Source organism: Rattus rattus, chromosome 6, assembly GCF_011064425.1.
Source record: "Rattus rattus isolate New Zealand chromosome 6, Rrattus_CSIRO_v1, whole genome shotgun sequence".
Taxonomy (NCBI): Eukaryota; Metazoa; Chordata; class Mammalia; order Rodentia; family Muridae; genus Rattus; species Rattus rattus.
This window is the reverse complement of record NC_046159.1, coordinates 64384175-64405687: the sequence shown is the minus strand read 5'-3', so window position 1 is coordinate 64405687 and position 21513 is coordinate 64384175. Positions and strand designations below refer to the sequence as shown.

General features: G+C 45.0%; 1 pseudogene; it reads right to left on the bottom strand.

The window, feature by feature from the left end:
- Nucleotides 1-7118: 7118 nt before the first annotated feature.
- LOC116904327 lies at nucleotides 7119-8728 on the bottom strand (annotated as a pseudogene).
- Between the last annotated feature and the right edge of the window lie 12785 nt (nucleotides 8729-21513).

Genomic DNA, 21513 nt, shown 5'->3' with positions numbered 1-21513 from the left:
TATTAAAATGTTACATCGACTCTTGATGTCTCAGAACAAAACCTGTAGTCAGAAAACCCTGGCCTTTCTCATTGTTTCCATGGGTTTATGTTTGGTTTACTTTATTTATTATTTATCTAATGGATATGTGTACAGGAGTCACAGTTTGTACATGGAGCTCAAAGCAAGTTTCGGGAGTTGGTTCTGTCCATCATGTGGGTCCTGGGGATGGAACTGAGGTTGTCAGGCTTGGCAGCAGTCACCTTTCCCACTCAGCCAGCTCGCTGGCCTGCAGACGTTTACAAACTTTCCCCAAATCAAACGCACAGGCTGTGCCTAGAGATGAAACCGCTGGTTTTCTAAGTCATGCCTTTGTGTCAGCTCAGCATACATTGGCAGCCAGGTCATACAGTGAGCAGCTTGGCCTTCTAGGCGGCCCTGCCTCTGTCATACCAGCTGATTGTGTTTCACAGCAGGAAGCTGGTTCACGGTCTGCTAAAACTCCCCAGCTTCCTCATCCTAGCTCCTTGTTTCCTCTTCACAGACTAGAAGGAATAATACATGAGGGCTGGGGAGATGACCCAGCAAACATGAAGCCCAGTGACCAATCCCCAGTACTAACATAAAGTCAGGCAGGCCAGTGTGCACATATCATCCCAGCACTTGGGAAGACGGGATGGAAAATCCCTGAGTTTGCTGTCAGTCGGTCTAGCCAACTTGATGAGTTCCAGGTCCAGTGAGAGATCCTGTCTAAACATTAACACACACACTACACAACACACATGCACACATGCACACGCACACACACACACACACACACATACATGCATGCACAAGCACACACAATGAACACATGGATACACACATTCACATGGACACACAGTCACATACCTGGACACACACACACACACACACACACACACACACACACACAGGAGATTATGCTTGTCATTGCTATGATAAGCAAATGCTTGTTCCAATGGGACCTTTTACCTACTATCTTTGATTTACATGACAGTAGATTTTTTTTTTTTTGGTTCTTTTTTTTTCCAGAGCTGAGGACCGAACCCAGGGCCTTGCGCTTCCTAGGCAAGCGCTCTACCATTGAGCTAAATCCTCAACCCCAGAAAGTTTTGTTCTTACATTCTCTTGTATCCCCCTTACCTTCCTTCTGCCTTCCATCTTGTTCCCTGACAGAGGCATCTGAGAAGGATGACACCCATCACTTCAAATGACAACCATGAGTGGCATCCTGCTTTCTTCTAATTCTATACCCAATTAGTCACCATTTGTGATACATTTTCTCTTGTAATGTGCCTTCTCACTGCTCTGCAGTTCGGGGCTCCTGCTTTGTCTCCTGCTCCACAGGTTCTACTCACTGTGTTCGGGCTTCCCCACTGCATCATGGTGATGCTTCTACGAGATGGCTTTGTGTGTGTTTGTTTGTTTAGCTCCCCAACCCCTTGCTCATTTCCAAGCTTTTTACCTTGCTCCGACAATTCCAGACGCTTTCTAGTCTCTCAAATCTGCACATCTTACTACCCCTTTGTACTGCGTGCCTCTCCTCAGTCTAATTGGAGACATGGCAGAACCTTGCTTTCCCTTGGAGCCTCACATGTCATTTTCCCCTCCAAATAACTGCCTGGTGCTCTCTGTATCCACCTTTCCTTGGTATCACTTCTGAACATCGATCTGCCTTCCTTGGATGGGTATCTATTGGAGAACCTGTTTCCCTTGGTTGTTGTGCATTTGCTGCTTTTCTAATCTCATTGCTGCAAGAGGCACAACAGTGGGAGTGTCAAGCAGTTTGCTCACGTCTTCATGGACCAGAAAGGGGAACACCGTGCTCAGCTCGCTTTCTTTTGTCCCTCTTTTTATTCAGGCCAGGACCCCAGCCCATGAACTGCCTCCACATCCAGCATGGATCTTTTCCTCTCAGCTAACCTGACACACTCAAGGACTCTCCCAAAGGTGTGCCCTCTACTGACACAGGCATTTCTCAGTCCTCCCAGGTCAGCAGGGAAGATTAACCACTCTAGGCTTACTAGCTCGGTCACCTTACCACTGTCCCATTCATATTGCTATCTTAACCAACTCTGCTTCACAGAAAGAAATGAAAGTTTATAATTAATGTATAAATAATAAAACTTATAAACACCTTCTGTAGTGTGAATGAAAATGGCCCCCATAGGTCCATAGGGAGTGGCACTATTAGAAGGTGTGGCCTTGTTAGAGGAGGTGTGTCACTGGGGTTGGGCTTTGAGGTTTCAGTAGCTCCAGCCAGGCCCAGTGCCTCGCTTGCTCTTCCTGCTGCCTCCCAATCCAGATATAAAACTCTTCTCCCTCTTCAGCCCCATGTCTGCCTGCACCAGCCATGATGATAAAGAACTAAACCTCTGAAACTGTAAGCCAGCCCCAATTAAATGCTTTCCTTTATAAGAGTTGCATGGTCATGGTGTCTCCTCACAGCAATAGAAACTCTCACTAAGACACAACTCTTGGGTATTTCCATCTCTTATATCCTGAATTACTGAGAAAACTGCCCCCTCTGAATACGAGACATAGTCCCAGAAGCTGGCTCTACATAGAATAAATCTCAATTAAGAAGAGAATAAGCTTTTGGATACCCAATGATATTCATCATAGCTGGGGAGAAGTGCTCAGCCTTAGTAATTATTAGAAAAATCAAATTAAAGCTACAGTAAGAACTATCTTACATAGTCAAATGGTATTTAATCAAAGTAGTGAAAGGCAGCAAGTGGTAGGAAGTCTAGGAAGAGAAGGGAATGGTTGTATCGATAAAGTATTGGTGGGAGTGCACATCAGGAAAGCCAGTATGGAAGACGGCATGAAGCCCCCTCAGGATAAAGGCAGAGTTACCATTGGATTCTGTATTCCCACATATGGGTGTATATAAAATAGACTATAGCCAATACGTCCAATGTATTTGCATATCGCAGAACAATTGTGGCCACATCCATGTTTTACACTTATACAAAATAAATAAAAATACAGTAAACATTTTAAAATGTTTTTCTTAGCAATGTGTAAACGTGTGTTTGTGCACTTGTGAGTACGGTCACCCTGGAGGCCAAAAGGGAACACAAGATCCCTCAAAGATGGAGATCCAGGCATCTGTGGGCTGCTGGGCATGGGAGCTGAAACTGAACTCCTGACTGATGAGCCTTCTTTTCAGCCCCATAAAATTAAAAAATAAATGTCTATGTTTTGTGTTTCAGCACAAAAAGACATGTGAATGAATTGATGGGTATGTTACATTGATTTGATCATCCTGTCAGAAATTTTTATTTATATGTACTTCATGTAAATTTGTGTATATTTATACATATGTAGAAATATGTAAATTTTTTAAACCACATACATTTGCATATAATATATAAATAAAAATTTCTATATATATATGTATATATATATATATATATATATATATATATATATATATATATATGGAAAGAGGGGAGAGAGAGAAAGAATCAGTATATAGCCTGGCTGGCCTAGATTTGTTATAGCCTGTAGATTAGGCTGGCCTCAAACTCACAGAAATCTGCCTGCCTCTATATCTTGGGTGCTCAGATTAAAGTCATGCGCCACTGTACCTGGCAATAATTTTTAAAAAGAAAGAGAGAATAAAATCACTATCGAAGCCTCCTTCACCCCCTCTCTATCTTGGAAGGAGAGTTCACAGCAGGCTAGTAACGAGGAACCTTTCCTGGCATGCTCCACGGAAACAACCCTGCATGGTCTGCCGCACTGTGTATACAGGAAATGTCACTTAAAAATGTTTTCATTTAATGGGCACTCTCAGCCTTGTGAGGTAAATGTGGGGAGATCTTCTGGAGCGTAGTTAGGACTTCACACGCAGGGGATTGGAATGTGTATTTTAGTGCTTGGTGTGGATGCCAAGGTGACATTTTTTTGTACAGAGGAGCTTCCCCCCAAGACTGAATAGTGAGTAACCTTAGGAGTTAGAAATCCATCTTCTTGGTGTACATTCATATGACCTGGAATTAGTCTGCCCAAGGGAGATCTACACATCTGGGTTCACTCTGAGGTCTCCACAGTAGCTGAAGCCAGCCTTTCACTCTTCCGTAGAAGGAAGGTTCCCTCATACTCCAGAAGTGTGAGTACAGCATTGAACAGGGCTTTATTTTGAAAGGGACTTAAAAACGTTTGTTTTTGTAGTGCTGTGGAGTGAACCCAGGGCCTTGTGCATGCTGGATGAGCACCGTACCCCCAGCTACACCCTCAGTCAAGAAAGATTTCTTAGCAGTGGCCATGGTGCTGGTACTGGTACAGACTAGAGAGAGGGCTTGGCCGTAAAGAGTGCTTCCTGCTCTTGTAGAGCATCCAAGTTGTTTCCATTTCTGATGGCTCCTAACACCCATAACTCTTACCTCTAGAGGATCAAACTCCCTCTTCTGTCCTCCACAAACATATGCACACGATTAAAAAGAAATGCACCCTAAAGAGATTTTAAATTAACATTCTGCTTTAAGAATAGATGTTTGTCAACTGGTCAGTGTGATGCATGCCTTTAATTCCAGCACTTGGGAGGCAGAGGCAGGAGGATCTCTCTGTGAGTTCAAGGCCAGGCTGGCCTACAGTGTGAGCTTCAGGACAGAGCTACATAGTGAGACATTCTCACCTCACCAACCCCCACCCCCGCCCAAAGAGACATTTGTCTTTTGTACTTTTTGTATGTCTTGTTGGAATTGTTTTGTATTATTGAAACCTCATACATGTTTACGGTGTAGAACAGTTTTACAACCCTCAAGATGACTTCCTGTATCCCTTCATAGTTGCAGTTACACCCATAGCCTCTAGCTACCACGTGTATCCTCTCCTCTACAGACTGTTTTTGTTTTTTTAAATGATACACATGTAAACCATCTAGTGTGTGACCTTTTGGTCCTGCTGTCTCTCTATCGGAGCAGTGTCTTTGAAATAAACTTGAATCTGCCTATGTGTCAACAGTGTCTTCCTCTTTCTAGCTGTGTAGTATTCCACTGGGTAGATATACTACAGCCTGTTGATATGCTCACATAGAGAAGGAGCTAGAAGTTTAATGCTTACTTCTATAGTTGTCAGGGATTAAAAAAGAAACAAACAAACTGTTATTGATATTCATGGTTGCTGATCCAGAATTCTTAGCGGGGCACACAGAGAACCAATAGGGGTTCGACAGATAAGCATCTCTGGAGAAATTGACTAAGTCTGTGGGGATGAAGTGTGGGGATTGGTCCATCTTGGGAATGTAGACCATAAATGGCTAGACATAAAGGTTAGTCAAACACAAGTAATGATGGATGATCAGAGAGGGACAGGGTGGAGACTATCTGGGGAAACTGGTTCTCATCGAACTTCTTCCTGGATGGGCATCCTGCCTTCACTCCTCAGTCTTCAGAGCTGGGCTGCAAACTGGGCTTGGTGGAAGCAATGGTGCTCCTTCCGTGTCTGAGTGGTGGCTAACAAAGGGTTGTCCTGATTGCCATGAGCATGGAGCTCCCTCAGCCCAGTGACTGCCTTAGTTTCCTATGCAGAGACCTAGACTCCAAAGGAAGATCCTAGGCTTGTAACTTAGTCCTAAACTGGTTTGAGCATTTTGCTTGCAGGTCATGTTTGAATCTCTCTTATGTTTTTTCTTTTCTGTAAAAACCAAAGCTTTTTTTTTTAATGTCTCACTGAATATTTCATCTTCCTGTCTGAGGCATTTTTCTGATCAGCTTAAGCACGCCTTCCCTAAACAGTCCTTTCTAGTCAGTGCACTGCGGCTTGAAGCCAGGCTTCCCCCCAGTCCCTTCTGTCACTCACACATCAATCACACGCATCAAACACAGCTTTCCTCTGCTGAAACTCCTAAAGCCAAGCAAACCAGGGAGAAGGGAAAGCATTGTGGAGCAGGCTCAAGTGCACATTGGCTTTGTTTCCAGAAAGGGGGTGCTTTAGGGGGCTACCCTAGGCACGAGTGTAGTAGGTAGGTGTAGCCATGGCTTTCTACCATAACAGCAGGCTGTGTTCTTTGATGTACATAGGCTGCTATGGAAAGTCTGTTGCAAAGAAGAATCTCTGTTGAAAAAATAAAACAGGGCTCTGCCAGCCGTGGCCTAAGCCAGAGATGGTGCTTTGTGTGTGGCAACGGTCTCACTACTGTCGGGGATGTTTGACTTTTACTTCAAGAATACTTCCAATTCTGAACGGTTTTATATTACTCCAGGATCTACTATAAACATGGATATAAGCGTGCGTGCGTGTGTGCGTGTGTGTGTATGCATGTGTGTGTGTGTGTGTGTGTGTGTGTGTGTATCTCCTAGTGTGTGTCTCCTAGGCATGCATGTTCTTATATATTTCTATATTATTATATTCAGGACTTTTTGTTATTAGTTTTTGTTGTTGTTGCTTTCTGATCAGAATTTTATTTGTTGATCCTTAAAAAGCATTCAGAATTCAGAAATGGCAACCCACCCCTAGGACATTTAGTGGTAAACCATTGTCACCTCCTGTCTTTCATAAGGTGCGTTCACACGCACAGATCACCAGAGAGCAGACATGGAAACTCCAGGAGGTACAGGCTCTGTCTGGCTCACACTCTTAGGAGGCAAAAGACTTTGAGCCCACTTTGATAGAAACTCACCGTGGATTTCCTATAGAGAATTCTCCCAGGCTGTTCCCGCTTTATTTACTAAAAGTACAGAATTGAAAGTTTCTCCCCATTTTAGAGTTCTCCAAAATGGGTAACAGAAGACTCAGTTCAGAAAGCTACAGAAGGTGTTTATCATTCTAGCATGGAGCCCCCCACTGACACTACCTTGCTGATCACAGACCCTGCAGAGATCTAAGGAGTTGCCAATACATAATTTGTTTCAAAGAAAGCCAGTCAGCAGGACGCTGTGATGGATGGAGGGCAGAATACTGGCGAAGGCCTAGAGTAAAGAATCCCGAGAAAGTTACGGTGCCATTTCTATTTAATGAGCCAGTAGTATAGTGAGCAACCTACAGGACTTCGGCTGTGACCACAACACAACCTTTCTATGGAACTGCTACAAGGACCCACGGCTGTCAGTTGTTCTCCTCAGGTACCGGTGATGGGTGAGCAGTTGCAGTCCCAATTCGGCAAAAACTTAAGACCGGGGCGTATAATGGAGGTATTTTTTTTTCTTTTTTTACCAGACAGGAGCTCTTTGGTGAAGACTCCTTTAGGGAAAAGTCATTTGGCTTCCTCTTCAGGGAGGTTGGGAAGGACCATTCATGCTCTCTCCATTCTTCCAATCAACTGCTGCTGTCAGCTGGAGAGAGTCTACCACTCTGAGCCTCTCTCATTAAAGTCCTTGCTCCTGGCGGCTGGCTAGAGGGTAGACAGCTTTAGTTTCTTGTCGGGGCCAAAAATGAACACCACACGGGCCGTCACAGGCGTGCCTTTAGCATCGTTCTCTGTTGGATCCAACATGCCCGAAAGGATTGCAAGATCCCTGTCCTTATCATCGATGATGGGAAATGGTAACTTTTCTGTGGGTGCTGCACCGCTGGGAAGCATTGGTGTCCTTTCTGGGTAAGATAGTCCCTCAAGCGCTTGTCTACAGAAAAAGAGCAATCAACTTAACAGTCCTCTTGGCAAACTCTGGCACCAGCTTTGCACTGCCCAAGTTCTGTAGTGCACACTGCAAAGTCCTGTGGGTGAGAAAGAGATGCACCATGAATCTCCAGGAAATCATGGGATGGCGGATGCAGTGGATGGTAGCATTGGCCTCAAAGTTGGGGCCTTTGTCCCCGATAAGCAGCCCGCTGGGGGGGGGGGCGGGGGTGATGCGGGGAACGAGGGGGCGCGGCCCCTGCAGTGAGCCTTGTTATTAGTTTTTAATTGGATTTTTTTTTTTTTTTGAGATAGGATCTCACGATGTAGCCCTGAGTTGTCTGAACTTTACTATGTAGACCAGGCTGGCCTCAAATTAACATCTACCTGCCTCTGTCTCCCAGATGCTGAAATTAAAACGCGCACCTCTACTTTGCTTCCATCTAATTTTAGCCTGTGTTGCCGTGTGTGGCCAATGTGTGTGTGTGTGTCAATGTGTGTGTGTGTTTTGTGTTTTTTTTTGTGTGTGTGTGTGTGTGTGTGTGTGTGTGTGTGTGTGTGTGTGTGTGTGTGTGTGTGTCTGTGTGTGTGTGTCTTTGTGTGTGTGTGTGTGTCTGTGTGTGTGTGTGTGTGTGTGTGTGTGTGTGTGTGTGTGTGTGTGTGTGTGTGTGTGTCTCTGTGTGTGTGTGTGTGTTGGGGTACACATGCATGTATGTATATATGTGAATGTGTATGTAGAGATCTAAGGACAACCTCAGGCGCCATCTTTTTTACAAGCTCATACACAGATTCTGTGGCTTAAATCTGTACATAATGCATTCTGCTTGCTCTCTCCCTCACGTTCTCTCACCTCGCCCCACCCCACTTCTATCAACACCTTTGAGACAGGGTCTCTGTGGCCTAGACACACCAACAGCAAGCACTTTACTGACTTAGCCCCCGCCCCAGCCTCCTTCCCTAGGACTTTAGTTTAAAATATTGGATTAATTATGTTCTTGACCTACATTTCATTTTTTAAAAAAGTGGCTAAAAAAATTATGCTTTGTCACATACCTGAGTCCTTCAGTCCCAACACTGAACCCTGTCACTGGGTGCCTGCCTCTTGATTCATGTCATGTTTTCTGTACTTACCTTCCAGATTGTTCTTTTATAGGAAACCATATTAACCCTGAGAAGGTTAGTAAGACATCTGGGATGGGGTCTTGAGTGCTTTAACTCAGGAGTCTGCTGCTAGTTGACAGGATATCTGACCTGTGTAACTTTGGAACCAGGGAGAGAATTCAGTCAGAAAAGCACTCACTTCAGCAGCATGAGTTCCTGAATTCATCCTCTGGTACCCACTTAAAAATAGGGGTGGTGCCTAGGCCTGTAACCCCAGCACTGGGGCGGTGAAGGCAGAATCCTGCACCCTGATGGGCAGCCAGTCTAGCCAATGAGTGAGCCCCACACTTAGTGAGAGACCCGGACTCAAGAAATGCTGCGGAGAGCAAGAAGGGAAGATACTTGAAGTTGCTCTCTGGCTCTGCATGTGCACACAGGGACAAGTGTACCCATGGGCAAACCACATGTGTACAAACACACAAGCATGCACAGCGAGATAGGCACACAGACAGACAGACACACACACAAAGACAGACAGATAGACACAGATCCATACAGACAGAGAGGGGGCACGCAAAGACAATAATAATTTTAAAAAGAAATCTATGATTTCTTTCAGTGCCTCAAAGGACAAGGAGAACCCAGCCTGTGAGTGCAGTGGGCTGCAGCCTGTGGGCCTGAGAATTTTGCAGCCCTGTATTTGCCTTCTTCAGTCACACAAGACCCTAGCATTTCCTTTACACAATGCACAATGTGTCTAAGGCGTTCTTCAGGGATCTGGGGAGCCTCCTTACTTCCTGAGACTACAAGAAAGCAGAGTGTAGGTCCATGGACTGTTGGCCCCTTAAGGAAAACCTTCCCACCCAATGGGCTTCATGGCCAGTGTGCCCCCGCCAGCTGCCCCCCCACACACACCACACACACACCACACCTACCACACACATACCCACCCACACACACCACACCCCACACACCCACACCACACACACACACCCCACACCCCACACACCCCACACACACACACCCCACACACACACCACACACACACACACACACATACCACACACTGCACACACACACACACACACTCACATACCACACACACTAAACACTCACACAAACACCCAACACACACACACACCACACACCCACACACACACACCACACACACACAACACCACAAACACACACCCAAACACCACACATACACACAAACCCACACCCCCCACAACCACACACACACACACCACACACCACACACCACCACACACACCCACACACACACACACACACACACCCCACACCTCTCTCACAAACTCTCTCTCACTCACTCACACACACACACCCACACACACACACACACACACACACACACACACACACACACACACACACACACCACAACAACAACAACCACACAGCCACATACACACACACACACACACACACCACACACACACACACACACACACACCACACACACCACACACACACACACCACCACACACCACACACACACACACACACACACACCACACACACACACACACCACACACACACCACACACACACCACACACACACACACCACACACACACACACCACACACACCACACACACACACACACACACACACACACACACCACACACACACCACACACACACACACACACACACACACACACCACACACACACACACACACCACACACACACCACACACACCACACACACACCACACACACACACACACACCATACACACACACAAACACACACACACACACACACCACACACACACACACCACACACACACACCACACACACACCACACACACACACACACACACACACACATGGCCACACACACACACACACACCACACACACACACCACACACACACACACACACACACACACGCTATGATAAGCAAGTGAAAACAATAACAATGACAGTCACAGGACAGCAAAAGAGAACCCCCCACAGAGGACCCCAAGCAGCTCAAATCAGAAAATAACATCAAAGGGGCTGGGGGTGGGAGAACTGCCCAGCAGCACAGATTCTGTGGCTTAAATCTGTCACTTGGGATGAGAGATGCTTCCAGAGCAGCCTTTAGCACCTGCTCATCAGCCGCTTGCAGGAAATGGGAGGCTAGCTCTGAAGGACCAGAGTCACACTGTAAGCTCTGTCATTACAGGTGAGTGTTGTGAGACCTGGCTTGTGAAAGCTCACGGTTCCCCCTGGTGGGAGTAAAATAACTCCCAGGTAGAGCCCTTACCCCAATTTCGCATCAATGCATGGCCCTCGGTAGCACTCGGAATGTTTCTGTAGCAGCACTCACCATAGTCTCCACTTATTTCAAATCCAATCCCAGTTCTGTACTGAAGGCAAATGGCTCCACCCCTGAAGTGTCCCAGCCCAGGCTCCCACCCCTGACAGTTCCAACAATTTCTAGTAAAACAATGGTTTGTAGTTGAGCAACTTTTACTTAGCCTTTTCTCTCAAGGCAGGATCTTTGTATTGTGACTACGTGTGTGAGAGGGGGGCTGAAGCACACATGTCTAAGTGCATGCAAGCTTGTGGTGTGGTTCCTCAGACACTGCCCATCACGTTTTGAGACTGGGTCTCTCGCTGGTCTGAAACTAATCAACCAAGTAGATTAGGGGTTGGTTGGCTAAGTGAAGTTCGAGGGATCCTCCTGTTCCTCCCCAATGCTGGGGTAGCAGGGCCTTTCACAGGTTTTGGGGGCCCACAGAGCTCAGAGTCTCACGCTGGCAAGGCACTAGACACACCACTCAGCCTAGTACCATCATTGTGCTTGTTTGTTTAAGTACCTGAGGAATCCTTGCTGACTGAACACGGGGAGCTCTCATTCTAGTTATATCCTATTACTGTGGTCAAACATCTAGACCAAAAGCAACCCAAAGGAAGAAAGGGCCGATGCAGCTTATATCCCAGTCAAGTTTGTCACTGAGACAAATTAGAAGAAACCTGGCCCAGGAACCTGAAGCACTGGATTGAAACCATAGAGGCTCGCTTGCCGCTCTTGCCCAGTTGACGTTCTATACAATCAAGGGAATGTTGTCACCCACAGTGGGCGGGGGCCTCCTGTGTCAATTACAGCCAAGGCCAACCCACAAAAAGCTCACTGATTTAGTCTGACTTAGTCAATTCCTCAATGGAGGGTTTCTCTCAGATGACTTGTGCAGTCAAGTTGACAATTAAAGCTAACTGGGACAGTGTCCAACAAATATTTGTTTAGTGAATAAACACAGGTGTTTATCTGCACTTGAATTAATAGCTTAGTACATTTTCTCCTTGGTTCATTGTTCATCCTGTGGCTTGATTTTTTCCACTTTCGTCTTTGTCCTCACATCCTTATCGCCCCTTTGTCCTGCTCACTGCAGCCGATGACTGATGCCCCGCCATACCGTGTGTGTGTTCTCTCTTCAGCTTCTGTACTCTGGTTCTTCTCCTGGGATACCCTTCTGGTCCCTTCACTTACGTATCAAAATGCACTCCACTCATCCGCCGTGCTCAGTCTAAATACTGTCTACCCTGTTGGGTTTCTGACGTCATCTCCTCAATTGATATTAATTGTTTGCCCTGCTGTAGTCCGGAGCTATTTCTATTACAGGAATCACAGCACCAAGTTGCAGTCATTTATTTTAACGGAAGTGTTGTCTGTAGCCTAGTGAATCTTAACCCAGATAAAGCATTTTTACAAACCACACTGAAAATGTGTGTATGAGTGTCCTCTCTTCCATTTGTATTGGTACCAGGAAAAAGACCTTTCAAACGTTAAATTGATTACAGAGGGAGCTTACGGCTGTTGCTGCAGATTAGGTTATAAAGCATTACAGCTTTGAGGACATGAGCTATTAGGATCATAAATATCTAATCAAATATTCACTGCAAAGCAGGCTAAATGACTCGAAGGATTAGCATATTTGTAAGGTGAGTAAATACATTCTGAATCACAGTCTCTTATTTTTATTCAGTCAAGATTATAGTTGCAATCATTCAAGTCCTTTTTACTTAGGGCTTCCTGGCCCTGACTTGAAGGGGTACATTTTTCTCAGCATTGTGTCCTGAACCTAGCATGATGAGGGGCTGTTGGAGGCGCCAGTACATGCCTAGTGGCCAAACTGAATTGATTGTGTTTCACCTGCCTCACAAGTCATTGTTTAACAGTAGAAAAATGAGCTCACCACATAAAATGTTGGAGGATGGGATTGCCCAGCTGTTCCAGTCGAAAGGCAGAACAGACTTTCTAATGACCAATAGTAAGGCTCATATGTAAGGCCCTTCCCTGCACAGAGGAGGAAGGTGCCTAAACTCAGTGAAGGCTGGATTTAGATGGAAATAGAATGAATGGGTGTGTAGGGAACAGTCTGTTATGCATGACCTGAGGCCTTTACTGCCACTTGTGCTGCCTACCACAGTAGTGTCTCAATGTAAGGTCAAATTGTCAATCACAGGGTACCACCATGCCTGCTGCTATTGGTCATAGAATTTGGAGAGTATAAGCCATTAGGACCATAACCCAGCAGCCACTGGCTCTTTGGAAAGCAGGAGATAAGATTCACTTATTTTAACTACCAATGAAAAGGGATTTATTGCCTTGAAATGTGTGTATCCCAAGTATGCTCTAGCTTTTCAATGACATTAGTTGTCAGTGCAGCACACGTAGTACATACACATGAGCTTAGCATTTTAACTCAGAGTAAGATGGGACTTCTTTTCTGCTCCCTCTTCCTCACAACTTTTTACACTTTAAAGCTATTATTCAGAACCTCATTTTTTTTTTGCAAAAGCAGCCTACCTCACCTCCAATACCAACTAGTTAATTTAAATGCTTGCATGCACAAAGACTGTCAATGAAAATTTTGGAATCTTGGATGAAACAGAAGTCAACGTTACAGTTGCAGAACAAAGAGAGAGGCTAGAGAGGCAGACGGAGGGTGGACAGGATGGAGCTAAAACTGATGGGTTGCTTGAGCTAAGTCAACTTCTTTCCTTTATAAATTATCCAGTCTGTGGGGTTCAGTTCTAGCAACAGAAAATGGACTAAAACAAACACCTTATAAGGTGGTTGTAATGGTTAAATGTGACAGTGTCCTTTGCAAGATGTGTCTGGCATTCAGCCAAACCACAGCAACAGAGAGTGGTAGCATTGCCAGCTATGGCCAGGCATCCCACACTGGATGTGTAATGAATGTGGGCCCCCAGCTTAGACAGATAACCAGTGCAATTTTCTTCTCTTTACAGCTACCTCCATTCCCTTCCCCGTCTCTTTTGAGAAACAGGACTTTACGTTTCCCTGACTGTCTCGCTCTGTTCTCAGCAGTCAACAGATTCTTCCAAAAGTGAGGCGGCTGGGGAACATCACTGTCATTCAATAGAGAGCTCACTGTGCTGCCGCCCAATATCAGACAGGGGTGGGCGGCGTCCCAATCAGGGAGCCATTGTCCTCCTCAACCCCATTGAAATCCCACCAACGCTTCTCCTGGGCTGATAGACTTCAGAGCCATGGGGGCGTGTGTGTTGGGGGGGACATCCAATCCCAGGCAGTGTGGAGGTTTCACATCGGTGATGGGAGCGTCTCTGTGCATGAAAGGAAGGTGCGTCTCAGAGAACTGGTCTTTGTCTCGATGCTCAGAGAGCTGTGAATAGCATGGTGATTGCATTCTCCAACTTTCAGAGAGTCAGCGAGGCAGGGGAGGAAAAGTATGAGGCAGGAGGGCACCATTCCACTGCACCTGTAGCAAACTGCTCTCCAACCGTCTACTGCTGGACTACCAGCCAGACTAGCAATCAGTGAGCTCCAGGTTCAGTGATAGACACTGCTTCAAAAGATGAGGTGACAAGATAGCCAGACGGCCAGATGACTCCGTGGGTTAATGTGCTCGCCATAAAGCCAAATGGCCTGGTTCCGGCACAGAGACCCATATTGTGAGAGAATCAACGCCTTCAAGTTGTCCTCTGACGTTCCTAAGTGTATGCTTGTACACACACACACACAGACACACACACACACACACACACACACACACACACACAATAAATAATGCAATTAAAATTACATGTGTGAGACTATCTGCCATCTGTCTATCTTCCACTTACAGACTATTTTATATACAAAAGCATAGGGAAGAATCAAATAGGGAGACAAAGTGGACCCCTTTACCTCCATGGGCAGGCAAGGGTCTCTCAGCACAGCAGCCACAGGAGACCCAGGTGATGGTCTCTAGCGGCCTTCGATCTACCCCGGTGGTCAGGCCAACGTGAAGCTTCAGGATCATTTGTCAACAATGAAGCGCTTGGCAGGACCGAATCTTCTTTGGGGTTTCGCCAGCTCCCAAGGGTCTCTTTGTGAAGCATATTTGAAGCCCCATAACATCAGCTTCTTGAAGTCTTTCCTTCACAGCTGACAGACTGACATGCAGGATGTTTTCGATATACTATATTCACAATCCCTAATCACAGAATGTATGCATGAATATATGTATACACACATATATATATATCTACACACACAAAACGGGGGAGTGAGGGAGGGCAACTCAATTAAATGTTCTCTTCCAAGTTATTGTACATTGTTCCACATTCACAATAAAAACTAACCAAGATGGCCATGAATATCACTGAGCTCTTACCAAGCCAAGAGAGGAAAAATATTTGGGATATCAGTGGGATATTCCAACCAACCATAAATATCAGTAGGGCAAGAGCCTGTCAGCCACTCCATCTGCAAAACTTGCCAACTCTTCCAAAATCCACAATGCAATTTGAAAACTGGATATGTATGCCTTTACCCCAGAAACTCCATTCCTAGGACATCTGCCCTACAGAAATCTTTGTGCATGTGCATAAATCATTTCAAAATAGAATTGTTTGCCAATCTGAATTGGGAAGAAATGTAACTCCCAATCAGAGGAAAGTAAAATATTAGTACAGCAAAATATCAGTTTGCAAATAATATACACGGAACAACTTGATTGTCATAAAAAGTTTTGTTTATTTTTTTATTTTTAAAAAATGTATGTGTTTTGTATGAGTGGGAGTTGGTGTCAGAAGTCAGCCTCATTTGTCTTTATCTATCACTTTTTGTCTTGCTTTTGAGGCAAGGTCTCTCATCGAATCTAGAACTCACTAATTGACTAGTGAACTCCGGGATCCTTTGTCCTCCTGTGGGAACCTGATGACAAGGATGGGGGGGTAAAGGGGGTGTGAGAGGTGATGGGGTCACTTGACCAATCCTGGAATCCTCCCACTCTCGAAGACCAACATCCGGGTGCAGATTTGGATTTATTGCACAGTGCATAAGTTTATATCCAGTGTTTGAACCAATTCCAAGTCCCAAAGAGAATCCTGCCTGAAGTTATCCAAGGATTGAGGACAGCATCATCACCTGTTAGGACTTCCATGAAGTTGGGAGGCAGCCAGGCCAACACCCTGGCTTCGTTCCTGTTGCTGTCACTGGTGTTCGGAACTATTTTCCATCTAATGCCATGTATTGCAGATCAGGGCTCTGAGAATCCCTTGAGAACCTGGTGCCTTGCTCGCCATCCTGCTTTCCCTTCCTAGAGTTGACCTCCACCCCCCACCCTTTACCTTCCTGGCAATGAGAGTTAGAGGTATGCACTACTGTGTCTGACTTCTATATTGGTACTGGGTGCTTGAACTCTGGTCATGTGCTTTCACAGCAAGCATATCTGTTGAAACCATCTTCCCAATCCAACAGTGATGTTTTTTGAGTTGTACTTCCTATGGACTTGAATGGCTGACCCTGTGTGCAACATAATGAAATTTTCTTCCTTCTGTACTATTAATATATGGTAGGGCAAAAGCTACTCTGTTGTAATAAAAACAGTAAAATAAACAACAGAAAAGAGTGACACTATGACTTAAGAAGGAATAGTCCAGGGTAAACAATACAGTCCGCCAAATAGTCATGCTCCTCACTAATCAAAGCCAGGTTTCTTCCAAGGCACTGTCTCCCATCCACCTGAGCATGGCTGAATCTTACAGTTCAACTGTGTAATGTCCTTGTCCAAAAGGGCATGTCTGATGTCCTAAGTGGCAGACTTCACAGGGGAACTATCATTCTGACTGAGGAAGCACTCTCATGCCCACACATATCAGTGTCTGCTGAGGGAAGTCTCAGCAGGTTCCTGAGAGCCCAGCCTCAGCTCCATCACCATGGTACATCAAATGAGCTATAGTGGGCAATGAGGGATACCACACATACCTCACAGCTTTTACAGCAATGAGCTATAGCATTTTAAAATATATTACAATTCCTTCCATTGTGCCTCTACTTCTAATGAGAGTCATAGCAGTGACACGCATTCTTTACTGTGTTTTCCAGGCTGGTCCTTGTAGACGTTTTGCTTCGTCTCTCTCGTTTTGGAATTCTTCATTTCAATTTCTCAGGCAGTTCCAAATATCACCTTGATTTATATTTTCAGGTATGGCACTTTGGTAATTTGCTTTCCGGTTTCTTCCACGTCTGAAAATGCCTCTCCGAGGCTCTTGCACATGAATTATCTTTGGCAGGTATGCAGTACTGGGGTCACAATTATTCGTGCTGCAATGCTTCATTGTCTGCTGGAGCTGACGAGTTCTGAGGGGAAGTTTGATTGTCAGCATGAGAACTTCCTGCCTTGAGAAAGAAACCTCAACATATCTAAATTCAGATCCCTTCCATTGCCATCACCCTTCAGAAAATTCTGCATTTTCCCCATACTCATTTCATGCTCAGGCATTGAATTCTCTTATATTTTGACCTCCTACATATGTTCATCGTTATTATTTTCAATCCCAGCTATCATTTATACATCATTGTTCACTCCCATCTCAGTCCTGGCGCTCACCTTTCCCCTTCTGTAGGAAGCAGTTTCTGCAAATACACAACCTCATAGGTGGGGAAGAAAATGTTTTTATTTTGTTAAAATTCAAAGAATAGAAGAGATCCAATATGGTATTTTTGTAGTATAAAGCATGAATCTTTACCTTTCAGTATTCTTTTCTTTATCTGAATGTGTATTTCTTCTTCTTAGGTGCAATACCTTTTTATGTGTAAAAATACAAACTGAAGTTTCTGAAGTTCGCTGTCTCCATGTAGTAAGTTGGCTTCCTGGGGAGGGTTTGCTCCCGTACTTTAAATCCCTTTCTGATGAAGAAGTGAGACGTTTTCATCCATCTGTTGATTCTTCTCTGTTTGTTCAGCCTTACAATGTAAGTGACTGTTAGTGACTAAGGGTGGGTGGAAATCATGCATTGTCCAGAAGTTGGAAAGAAGATGGTTTTGAAAGATTGCCTTAGCCCCTTATCAATTCTTTGTGGCTGCACAAGAGAAAGGCGACAACATTAGGCATTGCTGTGGTCTCTTTCCTCAGAGCAGAGCAGAACTGTGGGCTACGAGAGAGAAGGAAATGGAGGCAGAGGGAGCCAGCAACTCAGACTCTATTTGTAACAGAATTTCTTTCTCAAGTCCTCCCCTGAGTCACAAAATAAGTATAAGACCTACCCCCTTCCCTCCTGGCTCCATTTGCCCTGTGCAGGGCTATGTGCCAGCTTCATTCACTCTTGCAGGGATCATCCAGAAAATACCAAGAGGTGTAATACTTTCTCCTTGGTGTCCTCTGAGAAGTGTTCCGTTTGCCTCATATACTCTTTGTGCAATATATTTCTCTGTCTATATAAATGTGTTGTCCCAATGTAAGTCAGGCAAGACATTGCTTTGGACATTGATAAAGCAGTGTGTGAAGACCACACTATATTAGGCAGGGTTTATAGAATAAAGATATCTCTCTCTCTCTCTCTCTCTCTCTCTCTCTCTCTCTCTCTCTCTCTCTCTCTCACACACACACACATACACACACACATCTATCTAAACATATATGTGTGTGTATGCTTGTATGTTTGTAGATAGATAGATAGATGATAGATAGATAGACTAATTTATTAGAGTGACTTACAGACTGTTTTCCCAATAATCAAACAATGACTGGCTATGAACAGAAAGTCCAAAAATCCAAAAGTTACTCAGTCCACAAGGCTGGCTGAATCAGCTAGTCTTCAATAGAATTCCAAAGAAGTCCACTCTAATGCCAGTGAGATAATGAACTTGCTAGCAAGACAAGAGCAGTAAGGTAAAGAGAAAAGTTGCCTTCTCCTGTGTCCTTATATGGGCTTCCAGCAGAACTCGTGGACCAGTTTAAAGGTGTGTCATCCTACCTCAAGACCCAGATTAAAGACCTGTGTCTTCCTGCCTTAAGATCCAGTTTGGAAGCAGATCTTCCTACTTCAAATTAAGGAAGATATCCATTACTGGCGTACCCCTCCTGTAGCAGTATGAAGTCAATCCGCTCTGAACTCCCAGCAGGTATGCATGCCTACTCTGCACCCACCAGACTTCTCTGGATTCGTGAATGAAAACACACACACACACACACACACACACACACACACACACACACACACACACTCTTTATATTTTAGTATTCCTTAGCTAACTCAGTGGCTGGGCCACTCCTGAGCCTCCACATGACTACCACGCTTCCCTCTGATATTTTCAAGTCAATATTCACTAAATGTATACTCCATTTCTGCCACCCCAGACCCGATCAGGGGAGTGGCCCCTGAGGTCATGTTCCCAAATTCTAACATGGTGGCAGGTTAAGTCTGACCTCTCTGTTTCTCTGTCATGAAGATTCTGCTTCTTCTTTCCTCTGTATTTTTTGCCTAGGAATCCTAAAAGTCCTGCCTCTGTCCCCCTGCGTGGACATTGACTGCTGACTTTTTATTGATCAATCAAAACACAATCTGGGACAGGGATCCTCAGCATCTGGACATTTAGATTTCCATGTCATTCTGGGAGCCAAATTAAGACAAAGCATTAGAACCAATCCCTAACACTCTCCACTTTTGAATTTTAGTTAATTCCACATGTAAGATATCAGCCAAGAATAGCCATCATATCCCACTGACTGGGCAGCTATTTCCCTCTCTCATGAGGGAGACTCAGTGCCACTCAGGAAGTAAAGGAAACTCAGAGCTCTCAAGAAGCTCCTGAAAGTTACAGGATTTACAACCTTAGATTAGCCCCGCCCCCATATTATATAAACTGTAATAATCACTGGGTAGGAAGAAGACTCTTCAACAGTCCAGCAGGCCACAGGTCATAAAGAGGGCTCTAAGATGAAGCTTTCATGCTGGGGTGAACTTTTTAATAAAGCCATTTTCTTTGAGTTATACATGCTCCTGTGGGTAACCCCAAGAAACTAACTGGTTCAGCAAGATGGACTTGGTTGGAATGATTTATTTGGTCTGTTATCTGTGTCCTATCTGGAGTGGACAGATCTTTGCCCACATCTCCAAAAAAAAAAAAAAAAGTCACCATCCCTGCCTGCTGTGATAGGTGTTGGATTCTTTATGGATTGAAAAGGAGTTAGAATTTTGTTTAAATTGAATGAGATACAACTGACCCTTACCTGAGGTACAATAGACCTTTGCCTGAGAAAAGGGGTGGGGAGTGAGCTTTGGATGGCTATGAGAAGATGTTGGTCTCAGTCAAATCAGTGCACTGTACCCTGAGCAGGTGCTAAGATCAGAGCAATGCTTTAAACCTTTCAAGTGCAGCCCAGATCACTGGGACTCAGCTGCAGGACTGGATGCTTCTCCACCTACCCACCAGGCCCTCTTTTCACAGAATAAAAATGCATACCTCTGGGATAAAGAACCTTCATGGAGGTAAACATGCTCACCTTTAAAGAGTGAAAATCTTCCTAGGAGTGATATTTGTAAATCTCAGAACTGTGAGAAGGGGACCAACTTTGAACCTCTACATTCTCACTCAGAATTACATACAAGTGTTGGATGTATGGCCCAGACCTAAGAGGCCAAACATCCCCACTATTTGCAGCCCCTTGAGTGCATCCACTCAGCACCAAACGTTTGGACAGGGATGAAAAGACATCTCCATTGCTAAAGCAGTTGCCTGGCAAGTGTAAGGACCTACATTTGATTGCCAGAACCTACATACAGTAGTGACATACCCTGTCACAGTGCAGTGACAGTGGCATGTGCTTGTAGTCCCAGCAATAGTGAGCTGGACAAGGGAGACAAGTGACTCCTTGTTTCTCACTGGCCAGATAACTTAGTCTACTTGATAAAGGTCCAAGCCAATGAGAGACAATGTGTTCAAAAAAAGTGAAAGATTTCCAAATATCTAACATTATTCTCTGACCTTTAGACACATGGGTAAACACATGCACACACACACACACACACACACACACACGCACACGGTGAGAATGCAGTAGGTGTCTGTCAGTGTTTGTTGGCATTTCATACCTCACAGCTTCTGTAGGGCCTGAGATCACCGCTCCACCCGCATGTCTCAGGATCTTGCTCCAGTCACCGGCTGTCACAGCTTGTGTGTGGCGTTCCATTCAGGGTTACACTCACACCAGTTCTGGCTCCTACAAGGATCCCCTGCTGGCTGGGACTCCTTCTGCAGCTTGTCTACACTGCTCCTTGCTGCGATGCTTCTGGCAGATGGAGGGCCCTCCTCCTTATTCTGCAACTTATACAGAATTGTTTTCATGCGTTTCTAGTTACTTGACCACGTCTGGGAGATTTAGGATGGGAGCAGGGATTAAAAGCACAGGGTCAGCCCACTTTCTTGACTGAGACTTCTGAACATTTATTTTTAAACTCTTGTCCTGTGGATCCTGACAGCCCATCTACAGTGTGTTAAGTGCGGGTGTTTGGCAGTCAGCATTGGTACTGTGGCTCCTGGGCCTGATTTACTGAAGACGCTATGAAGCTGAGA